Consider the following 10,797-nt stretch of genomic DNA (forward strand, 5'->3'; position numbering starts at 1 on the left):
AGAAAAATTCAAAGCAGAAATAATCCCCCAGATAACTAAAGAGATGGTGAGCAAAGAGGAAGACATGATTAGAGGCCCTAGAACAGAAACTGATAAAAAATAGATGAGCTAAGAAACATGCTGGAAGCCAGGAATGCCCAGCATAAGAAAGAAGTGGAAACCATGATCGCCCAACATAAGAAAGAAATGGAATCCATGAAACAGATTCAAACAGATTTTCAGGAGATTAAAAACTCCATTGAAAGCATGCAGAGCAGATTAAGAGAATCTGAAGATAGAATATCAGATATAGAAGACAGGATTGCGGTGAAGGACCATGAAAACAGATTTCTTAAAAATAGTAAGGGACAATGAGAAATCAACAGCTGCTAGATGATGCAAAGAAGAATAACATAAGACTGATAGGAGTCCACGAAAAAACAGGAGAAAGTACAACTGAAATAAAAAAACTGTTCACGGAAGTAATAGTAGAAAACTTCCCAGACAGAGGTGGAGAATTGGACACACAGATAAGTGAGGCATATAGAACTCCACCAAGCCATGATAAAAAAAAATCTACACATAGGCATATAATACTCAAGATCCCAGAAACCCAACAGAAGAACAAAATCCTACAGGCAGTTAGAGAAAAGAAACAAATCACCTATAAAGGAAAGCTGAGCACAATCATGGCAGACTTCTCAACACAAACCCTCAAATCAAGGAGAGCCTGGAGTGAAGTATTTCAAGCCCTAAAAGAAAATAACTTCCAACCTAGACTGTTGTATCCTGCAAAATTATCTTTCAAAATCGATGGGGAACTTAGATACTTCGATGACCAAGAACACCTGAGAAATTTCATGAACAGCAAAGCAGCACTCCAAACAATTCTAAGCAATATCCTAGAAAAAAGCAACGAAGGTCATAACACCATGAGGCTCAACAGAGGGAAACCACCAAACAAGGTAAGAAACTAAAGGAAAGGGGGAAAAGAAATGAGCCAACAACAGTAAAACATCCTGACAAGGATAAGTCAATATCTGTCAATTATAACTATCAATGTTAATGGCCTCAATTCACCAATCAAAAGAAACAGACTAACAGAAAGGAATAAGAAGCAATATCCAGCAATATGCTGTATACAAGAAACACATCTAACTCAAAAATTAATAGACTGAAAGAAAAAGGATGGAAAATGGCTCTCCACTCAACAGGAACCCAGAAAAAAGCAGGAGTAGCAATCTTATTTGCAGACAAAATAGATTTCAAACGAAAAGTAAGAGAGACAAAGATGGTCATTACATCCTTGTGAAGGGAACAATCCAAGAGGAAGAGATGACAATCCTAAATATATATGCACCAAATACAAATGCCACCAACTATACAAAACAAATATTAATGGACATGAAAAACCAAATACGCACTAATACAGTTGTAGTGGGGGACCTCAATACCTCACTATCACAAATAGATCATCTAGACAAAAAATTAACAATGAAATTCTAGAACTGAACCAAGCTATTGAACAAATGGACTTAATAGATATTTAGAGAGTGTTCCACCCCACAAAATCAGAATACACATTCTTTTCAGCTGCACATGGGTCATTCTCCAAAATAGACCACATGCTAGCTCACAGAACATGTCTAAGTCAATGTAAAAGAACTGAAATTACCCCTGGAATATTATCAGACCATAGTGCAATAAAATTGGAGATCAATAATTAAGAAACCGTGAAACTTCTACAAACACCTGGAAATTGAATAACACCCTCCTGAACAACCAATGGGTCACAGAGGAAATTAAAGAAATTAGACAGTTTCTACAAGTAAACGACAATGGCAGTACAACATACAGGCATCTATGGGACACAATGAAAGCAGTTCTACGTGGGAAATGCATAGCAGTGAATGCCCATATTAGGAAAACAGAGAGAACTCAGATAAATAACCTAATGCAGAACCTCAAACTCCTCGAAAAAGAAGAGCATAACAAACCCAAAGCCCGCACAAGAGAGGAAATTATAAAGATCAGAGCAGAAATCAGTGCAATGGAGACCAACAGAATGATACAAAAAATTAATGGATCAAAGAGTTGGTTTTTTGAAAGAATAAATAAAATTGATAAACCGTTAGCCACAACCTTATCAAAAAAGGAAAGAAAAGATGCAAATCCATGCAATTAAGAACAAAAAAGGGGAAGTCACAACAGAACCAGCAGAAATCCAGGGTATCATCAATACCTACTTCAAGAACCTGTGCTCTAATAGACTGGAAAACACAGAAGAAATGGACAGATTCCTAGATACATATGAATTGGCAAAGTTAAATGAAGAAGATAAAGAAATTCGAAACACCCCGATAACAATGAATGAAATTGAAAATGTAATAAAAAATTTACCAACAAAGAAAAGCCCAGGTCCTGATGGCTTCACTGCAGAATTCTACAAGACATTTATAGAAGAACTAATGCCATTACTCTTTAAACTCATCAAGGAAATTGAAAGGGAAGCAAGGCTTCCTAACTCATTCCTTGAAGCAAGTGTTACTTTGATTCCAAAACCAGGGAAAGACCGAAGCTATAAAGAGAACTACAGGCCAATCTCCCTAATGAACATAGATGCAAAAATCCTCAACAAGATACTGGCAAACAGAATACAGAGGGTCATCAAGAAGATCATACACCCTGATCAAGTTGGATTTATCCCAGGGATACAAGGGTGGTTCAATATTCGTAAATCAATAAATGTAATACACTGTATTAACAGAGCCAAGGACAGAAACCATATGATCATCTCAATAGACACAGAAAAGGCATTTGACAAAATCCAACACCCATTCATGACAAAAATGCTACAGAAAATTGGAATAGAAGGTCTTTATCTCAACCTGATTAAGGCTATCTATGAAAAACCAACAGCCAACATCATACTAAATGGTCAAAAACTGAAAACTTTCATGCTAAAATCAGGAACAAGACAAGGATGCCCACTATCACCATTTCTGTTCAATATAGTTCTGGAAACATTGGTCACAGCAATTAGAAAAGAGAAAGAAATAAAAGGAATAAAGATGGGAAAGGAAGAAGTTAAACTCATTATTTGCTGATGATATGATACTTTACATAGAAGACCCAAAAAACTCTACCAAAAGGCTTCTAGACTTAATTGACAGATTCAATAGAGTAGCTGGATATAAGGTCAACACTCAAAAAACAATACCCTTCTTATACACAAATAGACTCACTGAGAGAGAAATTAGGGAAATAATACCTTTTACAATGGCATCCAAAAACATGAAATATCTAGGAATCAATCTAACAAAGGAAGCAAAAGACCTCTACACTGAAAACTACAGCACCCTGAAAAAGATCGAGGAGGATATAAGAAAATGGAAAGACATCCCTCATTCCTGGGTAGGAAGATCCAATATAGTGAAAATGGCCATACTTCCAAAACTGCTATATAGATTTAATGCAGTATTGATTGAAATTCAAACAATATACTTCACAGAACTAGGGAAAACAATCCAAAAATTTATTTGGACCCAGAAGAGACCTAGAATAGCAAAAGCAATTCTGGGCAACAGAGATATGGCTGGGGTATGACAATACCCAACTTGAAGCTATACTACAAAGCTACTGTGATAAAAACAGCATGGTACTGGCAAAGAAACAGACCCGAGGATCAGTGGAATAGATTAGAAGATGCAGAAACAACTTCAGACATACTCACCCACGTAATCTTTGACAAAGGAGCCAACCACCTTCATTGGAGGAAAGATAGCCTATTTAATAAATAGTGTTGGACAAACTGGATTTCAACCTGGCAGAGATTAAAACTAGACCCATATCTATCATCATGCACTAAACTAAGATCGAAGTGGATTAAAGATCTAAATATTAATACAGAAACACTAAACTTGCTGGAAGATAACTTAGGTAAAACTCTTGAAGATATTGGCATAGGAAAAGACTTTATGAACAAAACCTCAATAGCATGGGAACTAGCCAAAAGAATCAACAACTGGGATTTCATCTTATTAAAAAGCTTCTGCACTGCAAGAGAAACCACCTACAGAGCTAACAGACAACCGACAATATGGGAAAAAAATTTTTAGCAGTTGTAACTCAGACAAAGGGCTACGATCTGGAATATATAAAGAACTGAAAAAAATCAGACCCCCCCAAATTCAAAGGCCCAATTCAAAAATGGGCATCTGAAATGAATAGACATTTCTCAGACAAAGAAGTAAAAGCAGCAAATAAACATATGAAAAAATGTTCAACATCACTGATCACTTGAGAGATGCAAATGAAAACAACACTGAGATTCCATCTCACCCGAGAAAGTGGCTGCTATCAAGAAATCAGCCAATAACTAATGCTGGCAGGGGTGTGAAGAGAAAGGAACCCTTCTCCATTGTTGGTGGGAGTGCAGACTGGTGCAACCACTATGGAAATCAGTGTGGAGATACCTCAAAGAACTAGGGCTAGAGGTCCCATCTGACCCAGCTATTCTCCTGCTGGGTATTTTCCCAAAAGAAAAGAGTCATATCACAGAGATACACATGCACCCATGTTTATAGCAGCACAGTTTGTAACAGCTAAAGCTTGGAAACAGCCCAAGTGCCCATCAATTTGGAACTGGATAAAGAAGATGTGTTTTGTTTTGTTTTTTTATAAAATAGAGTACTACTCAACCATAAAGAATGAGAAACTAGTGTCATTTATAGCCAAATGGATGAATATTGAGGCCATACTCTTAAGTGAAATAAATAGGACACACATGTGTAAATACCGAATAGTTTTTCTAGTGTGAGAAACTGAGTGTAAATAAGGATTAAAAGGATTAATAACTAATAATTGATACTTTGAAATAGGAAAAGGTCCAAAGGGATAGGGGTGGTGGGAGGAGATGGGGAAAGAATGGAAAGGAAAAATTATGAGAAAAGAAAAAAAAAAGGAAATGAAGTCTATGTAAATAGGGAATGGTGGAGGGGTGAAGGGCGCACAGGTAATGGGGAAAAATAAGAACCAAGATATATCATGTACAAGTACAAACACCCAATGATAAATGTAAATGTACTGTATACCTAAAATGTACCAATAAAAGTATTTAAGCAAAAAAAAAAAAAAAAAAAAAAAAAGAAATCTGCTTTCATGGTCCTTAACTGCAATCCTGTCTGCTATATCTGATATTCTATCTTCATATTCATTTAATCTGATATGCATGCTTTCAATGGAGTTTTTAATCTCCTGAATATCTGTTTAAATCTGTTTCATGGATTCCATTTCTCTCTTATGCTGGGCATTCATGGCTTCCAGCATGGTTCTGAGCTCGTCTGTTTTTTTAATCTGTTTCTGTTCTAGAGCCTCTAATCATGTCTTTCACTCTGCTCACCATCTCTGTAGTTATCTGGGAGATTATTTCTGCTTTGAATTTTTCTAGAGCCTCATTAATCTGTTTTATTATATCCTGTGCTATCAGTTCAGCGTGTCCAGGTGGTTGATTATCAGACTTTTCCACCTTTTTCCCCAGAAATTGCCTTTTGTGGGGTGGAACTCTGAGTTTATGACTTCTCATTTTTGTTTTTGGTACTCTCAGCTATAAGTCAATGAGTCTCAGTAAGCCAGTCACAGACCCATGAGATTCAGGCAGATTTCTGGCTGCAAGTCCCAAATTGAGCTCCCTGTTCTGCAGAGTTGAACTCTGCAAGGTTCTATTACAGGTTCTAGCTGTCTTTCTCCTGAAAATAGTCAAGGTTCAAATGGGAGTTGATGATCCCTCCAACTTACCAAGTGCAGTGGTCTGGTGTGCCTATATTACAGAGATACTCTTCACTTTTCCAATGCGCTTCAGTTTTCATCAGGGAGCCTGAGAGAGGTCCCCTCTCTTTTCTTCACTTCTGCAACTCAGGACAATGACCTTTATGTCCTCCTGTGCCTCTGTATTGTAGAAACAGGTAGCTGCACAGTCAAGAGGCCAGAAGTTGGGGAGTGGGGTTTGGCTGTTGTTACAGGCACCTGTGCAGCCAAGCTGGTGACTGGTGGGCCTGCAGGGCGGGGTGTCCTCAAGGTCTCCTGGATGCAAGTGCGAGGGGCAAGCCGGAGAGAGCAGGGTGCAGCCATTCACGTCTGACAATAAGGCTAAACTGGTGGCCAGTGGGCCTGCCTGGGGGAGTCCTAAAATCTCCTGGATGCAAGTGGGGGCGGTAAGCTGGACAAAGCAGGTTGCAGCCACCCGCAACTGACCACAAGGCCAAACTGCAAAAGCTTTTTAATAAGATGAGATCCCAGTTGTTGAGACTTTGTGCTAGTTCCCATGCTACTGAGGCTTTGTTCATAGACTTTTCATATGCCAATGTCATCAAGAGTTCTACCTAACTTATCTTCCAGCAAAGGTAGTGTTTCTATTATTTAGAACTTTAATCCACTTCAATCTTAGTGATAGATATGGGTGTGGTTTTAATCTTTGGCAGGTTGAAATCCAGTTTTCCCAACACTATTTATTAAATAGGCTATCTTTCCTCCAATGAGGATGGTTGGCTCCTTTGTCAAAGATGAGGTGAGGGCAGAGAAGCTCAGCCAGTCCCAGCACCCGGAAGGAAGCTCCCCACCTCCATCCCAGGCTCCTAGGGCAGAGGAGCTCAGCCAGTCCCAGCACCCGGAAGGAAGCTCCCCTGCTGCCATTCCAAGCTGCTAGGGCAGAGAAGGTGAGCTGCGTGGGCACCAGAAGCACCCCCCCCCCACTGAGGGATGAGAAAACACATAAACAAGCCTCAAAAACAGACTTCCAGATCAACTACAGCAACCACAAAGGGAAACGAGATGGAACAATCTGATACTTAACCACCTGGACTCTCTGAACTGGCAACAAAAGAGGATCTGGCAAAAATGAAATCAGAAATAATTACTCAGATAACAGCAAAGATTTTGCTCATGGTGCAAGACATGATTAATAAATCTAGAGAGGACACAGATAAAAACATAGAGGATCTGAGGAGCATGATGTAATCTCAACATAGGAAACAAATGGAATCCATAAAACAGATACAAACAGATTTCCAAGAGATTAAAAATTCCATCGAAAGTCTGCACAGCAGAAGGAACCAATGTGAGGATAGAATTTCAGATATAGAAGATAAGATTGCAATGAGTGACCAGGAAAAGAAATATTGCTTTAAAATTACAAGGGAACATGAGAAATCAATCCAGCAGCTGCTAGACGATGCAAAGAAGAATAACATAAGACTGATTGGAGTCAATGAAGAAAGAGGAGAGAGTGCAGATGACTCACAGCAGTGATGGCAGAAAACTTCCCAAGCAGGGGAAAATAACTTGACGTACAGAAAAGTGAGGAATATAGGATTCCAGCTAGCCTTAATCAAAAAAATCTACACATAGGCATATTATAGTTAGGATTCCAGAAATCCAACAGAAGAACAAAATTCTACAAGCAGTGAGAGAAAAGAAACAAATCACATACAAAGGAAAGCCCATCAGAATCAAAGCAGACTTCTCAATGCAAACAGTCAAGGCAAGAAGAGCTTGGAGTGATGTATTTTAAGCCCTAAAGGAAAACAGCCTCCGACCCAGATTGATGTACCCTAAAAACTATCTTTCCAAATTGATGGAGAAATAAGATACTTTCATGATAAAGAGCACCTCAAGAACTTCATGAATACCAAACCAGCACTCCAAAAAATTTTAGACAATACCCTAGGAAAAGACAATGAGGATCACAACCCCAGGAAACCCAGTAGAATGAATCCATTCGGTGTGACAGATTAAATGCAAAGGGGGAGAATACAACAAAAAGAAAACGTCATGACAAGGCTTTTAGAACTTTTAACTTCATCTCCCTATTGAGTGTATAATTCAATCTTTTTATTGTACTGATTAGTATTTTTCTGATTCTGGAGTTGCACACCATTCCTTGTGCTATAATGGCTATTTATCATCTTCTTATGTCTACTTTTTAATTGGGTTGCCTATTAATGAGCTGTAAGAGTTCTTTATATATTCTGGTCATAGGTTATATGCATTGGAAATATGGTCTGTTTAAGGACTACTTTTCATTTTAATGATGCCATTTGAAGTTCTAAATATTGATGGAATCTCATTTATCAATTTTTTTCTTTTATACATCATGTCTTTTGGATCCTAGGTAGTTCTTGCCTACCCTGAATTCATAAATATTTTCCCTTATAATTTCTTCTTCAAGTTTCATAATTTTAGGCTTTCTTATTTAGGTTCATAGGTCCCTTCAAGTTATTTTCATGTATGGAAATAAAGGGTTGAGGTTAATTTTTTATATATGGATACCAGGTGTTCTAGTGCCATTTGCTGAAAACACTATTTCTTCCTCAGCTCTTGAATTGAGTTTATATTCTATAAAATGCTAACGTTAAATAATTTTTCAAAACTCAGTGGACCATATATGTGTGGTTCTATTTCTAGATTCTATGTTTTAGTCAAATGATCTATGTGTCTTTCCTTACACCAACACTCCCTTGATTACTGTAGCTTTAGAAGAAGTCTTAAAATTAGGTACTAAATGTCTTCCAACACTGTTTTTGTTTTTAACTTTTCTAGGTCCTTTGTACTCCTACATAACTTTTACATTTCAATATCCAATTCTTCATTTATAGCAAGTATACACAGACCTGAATTTTTATATATACCTTGTGTTTTCTAATCCTGCTAAATTCAAGTACAAGTTCTAGGGGCTCCTAGCAATTTCTTAGTATTTTCTCTGTAGATGATCATTTCATCTACATATAAAGATTTTGCTTCTGTCATCCCAATCCTGTCCTGGTTGTGTCATTTTATTGCCAGACTATTTTGGTGGGGAATATGTTTCAAAGTTTAATGGACAGATAAAGAGTAAGCATATTTGCCCTTGTTCCCCACCTTAAGGAGAAAGCATTGTATCTTCACCATTCATATAAGGTGTTCTCCTTGGAAGAATGGAGTACATGTCTTTAATCTGTTGAGAAGGTTCTGTTCTACTTCTAGTCTCCTGATAGCTTTTACCATGAACAGCTGTAGAATTTAGTCCAATACTTTTTCTCCAACTAGTGACAGGATCACATGGCTTTTTCCTTTCCTCTGTTAAAATGATGACTTTTGGGGGTGGATTTCCAATGCTGAACCAACACTACCATCCCTATAACAAAACCACTTTCTACCTCCTGCCAGATCTGACTTCTAATAGTTTGTTTTGTTAAACAAATTTCTATCTATGTTCATACTTTTTTCTTCTATCATCTTTATCTAGTTTTAGGATTAGCACAATGTTGAGTTCCTAAAATGAGGGGAGAAGTGTTCCTTCTTTTTTCTGCTTTAATTGTTTGATATAATTTATCAGTTAAAATGTTTATGAGCCTGCTGTTGTCATATAGGTAGGTTTTCAAGCTAGGAATATATTTTCTTTAATAGGTGCTATTCAGATTTTGTATTTCCTCCAGAGTCAGTTTCATTAATTTGTCTTCCAAGGTACTTCTTAGAAGTTGTCAAATTTATTTCAAAAAGGATTTTTGTAATATGCTTTCTATATCCTTTTAAATTCTGTAAAATCCATGGCAATGTCCTCTAAATTTTGACATTGTAATTTAAAAATGTATAATTGATATTGTATAATAGGAAGAAAAGGTCTAAAGGGGTAGGAGAAGTGGGAGGGGTAGGGGAAAGAAAAGAAGGGAAAGGAAAAAATATGAGAAAAGGAAAAAATATGGAAACAAAGTCTTTGCAAATAGAGAAGGGTGGAAGGGAGTGAAGGGAGGCCTGGGGAAGGGGGAAAAAATAAGAACCAAGATACATTATGTAAAGGTACAAGATCCCAATGATGAATGTAACTGTATTTTATATCTAAAATGTATCAATATACTTAATGGATAAAAAAAAAAGGTCTCTTGTTGCCTTTGTTACCTTCTGGCTGCCATGAACTGTTTCTAGATTGCAAAGTCTCTCTGCCACACACCCTGACTTAGAGCCAGCCGATTATGGCCTGAAACCTCTATGAACTGTAAGGTACATAAACCTTTCCCCCTCTAACTTTGGGTTTGGGGTATTTTGTCTCAGCAATGAGAGAAAAGTAACTAACACATAGCAAGACTACAGTGATGGAACACAGACATTTTTAGGAAGAAATGGGTCCACATGCTCTGGTCACCCACCCGAGTAACTACTGCCTGTCTGGACTTATTGGACCAGGTGGTGCTAATCACAATATAAACTCAAATTATTGTTTATTACTTAGGGAAGCATGTAGGCTTGGGCATTGCAACTTTACCTGGAGGCCGGCCTTCTTTAGATGCACCCCCAGCCACAATTCTGATGTCTTTATATTTTGTGCTGACTTCGAGAGCCCAGTCCCTCTCTAGATATTTATTTCTAACTTAGCTGCCTATAATGATGTTAATATTGTGGCCTTGCCTTGGGAGGGTAGTATTTTATTGATCTCTCTTGGAAAAGAGAAGAGAGATCCCTCTAATTGTAGGACATGAAAGGAGAAATCATTTTGGTTTTTCAAGGGGAAAAAACATTGCAGAAGGGAAACTGCATTTTCCATGATAGATATCATCAGTAAGAGGAAATGTCTCTCCAAAGGCTTATTCCTCTGTGGAAATAGGGGGAAAAGATTTCCTTCCTCATTGATCAGTAGGTTCATGGCTGAGATTCCCTACAACAAAAGTCAGATTAACAGGAGGAAAGCACACACATTTATTCAATATCAGTTTTACATGACACTGGAGCTTTCAGAAACACAACTCAAAGAAACAGGGAGATATATTTGTTTTTATGGGCCATTGTGCA

The sequence above is a fragment of the Heterocephalus glaber genome, unplaced genomic scaffold (genome assembly GCF_053883595.1).
Source record: "Heterocephalus glaber isolate CG9 unplaced genomic scaffold, H.glaber_assembly_v1.0 deba00000809, whole genome shotgun sequence".
Taxonomy (NCBI): Eukaryota; Metazoa; Chordata; class Mammalia; order Rodentia; family Bathyergidae; genus Heterocephalus; species Heterocephalus glaber.